The sequence below is a fragment of the Equus quagga genome, chromosome 3 (genome assembly GCF_021613505.1).
Source record: "Equus quagga isolate Etosha38 chromosome 3, UCLA_HA_Equagga_1.0, whole genome shotgun sequence".
In the NCBI taxonomy this organism is placed as follows: Eukaryota; Metazoa; Chordata; class Mammalia; order Perissodactyla; family Equidae; genus Equus; species Equus quagga.
In genome coordinates this window covers 67,830,492-67,836,988 of record NC_060269.1, presented here as the reverse complement: position 1 = coordinate 67,836,988, position 6,497 = coordinate 67,830,492, and the positions used below count along the sequence as shown (strand labels likewise).

The 6,497-nt window shown below is 43.5% G+C and overlaps 1 long non-coding RNA gene across 1 annotated transcript; it reads left to right on the top strand.

Annotated features, from left to right (window-relative positions):
* Positions 1 to 522: 522 nt before the first annotated feature.
* Positions 523 to 5,157, top strand: LOC124236927 (uncharacterized). Its single transcript, XR_006887884.1, has 3 exons — positions 523 to 713; positions 4,480 to 4,637; positions 4,872 to 5,157. It is a non-coding gene; the product is annotated as an uncharacterized LOC124236927 (long non-coding RNA).
* The last annotated feature ends 1,340 nt before the right edge of the window (positions 5,158 to 6,497 follow it).

Sequence of the window (6,497 nt, the reverse complement as noted above, 5' to 3'; positions counted from 1 at the left end):
TTTTTCTTAGTATTTCCCTTTCAAGAAACATCAAGTACTTTATGACCATTACTTAGAAACAATGCATAGTTTGTTTGGGTCTTGTGTGTTGGGTATGAGTGTGTTTTTCTAAACAGATGTTGAGCAAAATCTTCAGGTCATGTGTGAGGCAGAATACTCAGAAGAATGCTTCAGAGCTCTGCCGACTTTAAACAACTTGTTAAATCCATTGTTTATTAAAGTGAAACAATGGAAAAGAGGAAGTGGTGGAAAGCTGCTTGGTTAATATTAAATGAAAGTCATCTCTCTCCTCCACATAAGACATTTCAAACCACAATGAATTATAAGCTAAATGAAGTTTTGAGAGCTGGTTCAGAAATCTTTGAACCAAACCAAATCAAAACACGGCCCTAATGGCATGAGTCTCACGTGACATGTTTTGCAGGTTGTTTTCTGCAGACCCACAGTGAGTGCGCAAGAGGCGGGCTCTCAGGGTCGACCTCGGGCCTCGTGTGCCAAGCAGGAGAAGAGGTGTAGCTGGCGCGAGCCTCAAGAAAAACGGATCTAAGAAGGCGGCAGCTTTTCCTGCTGAGATGGAAGATCTGGCTTCACTTTGGGTTGACTGAGTGCTTGTTTTTTAACGTTTCTTCAAGTAAAGTCAAACATCCACTCCAAGCAGGCTGCAAACTCCCCAGGACGCTGAGGCAGCAGGCAGAGGAGGCAGGGCTTGAAGGGTAAGAACGATACAGGGCTCCTTACTGTGATGGTTAATTTTACGGGTCAACTTTTCTAGTCCACAGTACCGAGATATTTGGTCAAACACCAGTCTAAATGTCACTGTGAAGATATTTTTTAGACGAGATTAACATTTGAATGCATAGAACTTGCATAGAGCAGATTACTCTCCATAATGTGGGTGGGCCGCAACTAGTCAGTTGAATGCCTTAATTGAGAAAGATTGAGGTCTCTGAGGAGGAGGGACTTCTGCTTCCAGCCTGCCTTTGGGGTTAAGTTACAACATTAGCTCATCTCTGAGTCTCCAGCCTGCTGGCCTGCCCTGAAGATTTCAGACTTGTCAGCCTGCCATTGGCAAGAGCCAATTTTAAAATAAATCGCGGTCTGTCTACCTATCTATCATCTATCTATCCTACTGGTTCTGTTTCTCTGGAGAATCCTGACTAGTACACTTACCAAAGTATAAAGAAGATACATTACTCCATAGGCTACTTAGGCAAGTGCCAACTCATCCTTTCTCTGGTAATAATTCAGCCACCCTCCCAAGCCATGTGATCAGTCCACCCCCGAATGTGAGAAGTCCCTTGAGTGGCTCCCCAGTACCCACAAAGTCAAGTCCAGACTTCTCAGGCTTTGAGTTAGGACCTGTTAAAATCTGGCCTCATATTCACTATCCTACCCGTTATCCTCTGACACAAAATCTCTGCTCTAGGCTGACGGTTTGTCCTACTCTATCTGCATTTGTCAGAAGAATTTCTTCTGGCACCTTGACAGTCTGTTTCTCATGCTTGGAATGTCCCGTCTTTTCTTCTTCAAGTCTTTCCACTCTTTCAAAGCACATCTCAAGTTCTGCCTCCCCCACGCAATGTCCTCTGACTGTACCCATCTCTCAGCTCCACTTGTAATCTCATGTCTGCCTCACATTGCAATACCTGTTCTCCAATAATCATTCAAGTATGTGTATTAGCTCAGCTGTAGGCTCCTGGAAACAAGACACTGAGTGTTTCACTCATTCTGCTTATCCCATGGTGCCTATTAGAGTGCTGAGTACGTGGAGGCATCACACAGCCCTTGACAATTAATGGCTGAGAGAACGTCATCTGGGGTTATGCAAATTGACCTTATGTCGCCTAGACCCAAAGCTACATGTTAAATTGTACAGTCTGCCACATACTTGCTCTTAGGAGGAAATGGTCCTGTTGTGATGTGGTTTAAATGGGAACAGTGCTAATGACTTCCAAGCAGTTATTGTCCATCTCACTCACTAGTAAATTGCCGTTTGCTGCCTTGTGCTAACTGCTGGTATTATTCTCTTTTGAGGCATTGTTTTCTTATCCTGTGCTCTAATATTTCATCAATTTATATCTCAGAGTTCAAGACTTAGTATGCCCCAAGGTGCCCGGCACACAGTAGGTGGTCCATGATCCACGCCGTGACAGAGAGCACGTGGGGTATGTTCTACTCTTTGCTGTGAGGTCTACCATGTCATCCTCATGCCTTTGTTCGCATAGCTTCCTTTGCTTGCAACACTCTTCTTCCTCTTCGCTGTCTAGAAGCTCCATCTTATCCTTCAAAGCTCTGCTCGAATATTACTTTTCTGTGATGGCTCTCCACTCAGGCTATATTAGTTACTCCTTCCTAGAGGTCCCCCATAGCCCAGAATCCTATTGTGAGTTGTGGTTGTCTGTTTCTTTGTATTTCTCTCTGTGTCCCAGCTCTCAGGAGGACATCAGGTTCTTGAGGGCAGAAACTGCATTTTTCATCCTGATATCTCAGACTTTGGCACATAACGGATAATAAATTCTTCATGAATGAATAAAAGAATGAATGCTAGTCAAAATACTTGAATATGCTTTTGAAGTCTTGACTTGTGCAGAGGGCAGAAGTTGATATGGTACAGTTTGAGGAAGTCTTCTCTCCTCAATGATGGTCCTTCAGTAGGGGACAATGACCTTCATTTTGCTATTCCAAAGAAGACTTAATATATAATTACCCTTGGGAGAGGTCACAAACCAACTGTCACTCACCTTGAATGGTCCTATAATGAATACTAGAATTTTTCTGTATGTAGACTTTGGTGAATGATGGTGAGGAAATCGAGGTGGAGCATTAGGGTTCTGAATGCTTGATGAGTTGGGTAAGACATCATAGAAAAGGATGCTGGAGATTCCAAGATGGTCTCATTCAGCGGTGCTAGGGACACTTCTGTGGCACTTTAAGATCACTGGGGGAGAGATCTTAGTACCCCTTGTAGGTAGGTGTTGACTTGTCTTGGTTATACTAACTCTGCTACCTTCTATATACACAGTCTCATACAAAGTATTGAACCTCCCCAAGTCTCAGTCACCTCATATCTAAATGGGGTTTAGAATGTACAACTCAGAAATCAGTTGGAGGGACTAAATGAGATCATGTACATGAGAAATGGAACAGACTAGTATGTTATTTTGTATTTTTTTCCAGTAAAAAATATTTTTCTAGTAGCGTGTCTGGCGTATAATGGGCATATTTTTTGAATGTCACATATTGCACGTATGTAGTGCACAACTAGTGGCCATGGTTAGAATTTCTGGAAGCCCGTTTCATGATTAAACCAGGAAAAGGGTTTGCAAGCAGAATGCCTGAGCCACCTTTTCTTTCTCCCAGTGAGTATTATATTCCCCACTTCTGACGACCAGACCCAACCCAGTTGACCTCATTTTTACCTTTTTCCCATTAGTGCACACGCCTTATTTTTAGAACCCTCTATTGTCACCTGTTGGATAAAGGAAACTTGGCATTGTTTACTCAAGTCCTCTGCCTGATGACGATGCAGACTAGAATGACCATGGCCAGGGAGGGCTTCTTGGAGCACAGTTGTACAGCATATATTTTCATCAGCCTTTGGGGACTGGCTATGTTGTGGCCTCTTACTACACAGGAGAGTCCCCTGACCTGACGCTGTGCCTGCTCTTGCAGCTCCTTTCCCATCCAGACGTGGTTCCACTACTCCTGAGCCCATATAATTATTCATTTTTTAATGCTCAACTGATTTTTGAGAAATTTTCCTCTTTTCCTGAGCTATGAGAAGAGGGGGGAGTTGAGTTTAGGGATGAAGAGCCAGTATTCAGGGATAACAATGGGCTGGAGATAAGGTCAGAGCCTATCCTTCTGCATGAGCCCTTGGACACCATGGAAAGGATCCCACACTGAAATCAGCCATCTTGTCTTGGGCATGTGCCATTCTGCCCCACCCCCCTGCTAGCTAGTGGTCTCTTGCAGCCAGTATCTCTGGAATATGTGTTGGGCAATGGTCACAAGGTGGCCCACAGATTGTAGATAATCACATTGAGAAAGTTTCTTCAGGAAGGAGGGGATCCTACAAAACAGGAAATGCATGGTGGCAGGTGTTAGGGTCTGTTAGATTTTTGGTACTTTGTCTCTGTAACTGAACGGCATATAGATGTGGTTGGTGCCCTGGTGTGATGGTTAATTTTATGTGTCAACTTGACTGGGCCATGGGCTGCCCAGATATTTGGTCAAACATTATTCTGGGTGTTCCTGTGAGGGTGATTTTCAATGAGGTTAGCATTTAAATTGGTAGTTCTAGGAGAGCAGATTGCCCTCCTTGATGTGGGTGGGCCTCATCCAACCAGTTAAAGCCTGACTAGAACAAAAAGGCTGACCCTCCCTTGAGTAAGCGAATTCTTTCTGCCCATCTGTTTTTGAATGGGATATCTGCTTTTTCCTACCATTGGCCTTGAACTGAAACATCAGCTTTCCTAGGTCTTGAGGCTGCTGGCCATCAGAATGGAAGAACGCTATCAGCTCTCCTGGTTCTCAGGCCTTTGGACTCAAACTGAGACCAAACCACCAGCTCTCCCAGGTCTCCAACTCGCCAACTCACCCTGCGGATGTTGGGAATAATCAACCTCCCAAATCAGGTGAGCCAATTCCTTATAATAAATCTCTCTCTATATATACATCCTATTGGTTCTGCTTCTCTGGGGAGTCTTGACTAATCAACCTGTTGTCTCTGCACAGTCCTGAGCTATGCCTGAGATCTGATGATGGGCCAGGACAATTGAAAAGGACGTAAAGTTCATGGAGAGGTTATTCAACCAGCTCATGTGGCCCTGTCTGGTGCTGGGTTACTAGCTCCTGTCTTGTGTTTCCAGTTTGGCAGGATCAGAATTTCTGGTTCACAAGCATGGCCTGACCTAGGGCCAGCTCCTGCTGTGTCCGTGCCTCCCAGAAGGGGATTTTCTAGACCACTGGAGATCCTGAGGCCTCTCTGACAAAAGGGCTGGAGACACTCTGCCAGATGGGCCTGGAAGGTGGCACATAAGTATAAGATCAGGACTATCCTGGGTTTGAAGGGAACCAGGACAGCTTTGTGACATAACAGGAGCCCCACTGGATTTTCTGAAGTGCAATTTCACCCCGTTTACACTTCTTGGTGTGTGTCCGATAAACAACAATAAAATGTTCTTTTTGACTCTGAGTCAGTATTCTTAAGTGTGAGAGGTTCAGAAACTTTTGCCAGCTGTGAATGGGGAGAGAGTAAATGGAGAATTACTTGTTGAGTGCCGTTTTCTTGAATCATGAGGGTACGTGCCTATAACAAGTCTTGGCTAGCATGGGGGTCAGTGGAGTAGCTCCTACTTCTATTTCTACATTTAACTCAGGGGATGACCTTGGGAAAGTCACTTACTTGCTCCTGGCTTCCTATGTCCACTTGCCTGTGAGAAAGTGGTCCTGTTAGCAACTCTCAAGTGTGTTAACTATACTGTTAGCTTTAGTCACCGTGCTGTACATTAGAGTCCCCAGCACTTACTCATCTTACAGCTAACCTGATTGTGGAAATCATCCCGTAATATATACATATATCAAATCATCATGGTATATACCTTAAACTTACACAATGTTCTATGTCAATTACATCTCAATAAAGTTGGGAAAAAAAGAAATGTGAAAAAATACATCAAAATAAAAAAAAAAGTGGTCCTCAAACCAGTAGTCTCCACATCGCCTGAATGCTAGTTAGTGCTTCGGAAGCTCACGCCCTGCCCAGACCTACTGAACCGGAAGAGCACTTGAACAGGATTTCCAGACCACCTATTTATGTGTTAAAATTTGGCAAATACTGGTATGGAGGAAAGAGCACCACATTTTGGACTTACCTAGAAACTACTGTTTTCTTGGTCTGGACACTTCTGTGTGACTTTTGACATGTCACTGGAATTTTCTGAGCCTCAATTTCCCTATCTGAAAACGTGGGATAAAAATATCTGCCTACCAATCTGATGGAGTTTTCACAAATATCAAATTAATATAAAATGTCATGCACATGTACTGAGTGACTTCTGTGTGCCTGGGCCTGTGCTAAACACTGCAGGGCAAAGAGATAAATAAGACAGTTCTGATGTCCAGGAACCCAGCCTCTAGCACAATGGGAAAAGATGTATGAAAGTACTGTGTAAATGCAAAAGGCTACCTAAGTGTTAGCTATTATTAGTATTAATGGAGATAATAATACTTGCCCTACTTATGCTGCATGGTTATTATTAAGCTCAAGTGAGATAAAGCATGTCAAAGCCATTTGAAAAGCTGAAAAGTACTGACGTAAGAACTTAGTATTATTATTGCCATCACTGAGTGAATGATAATTAAATCTAATGGGGGCAAACCTAGATTTAATTACATTTACTCAAGCTGCAGAGGATCCTGGAGTTTAATACCAAACTTGGGACTCTTAGTTGAACACCCAAGGGGATTCTCATTTGCTTTTGGTTCTTTTGTGG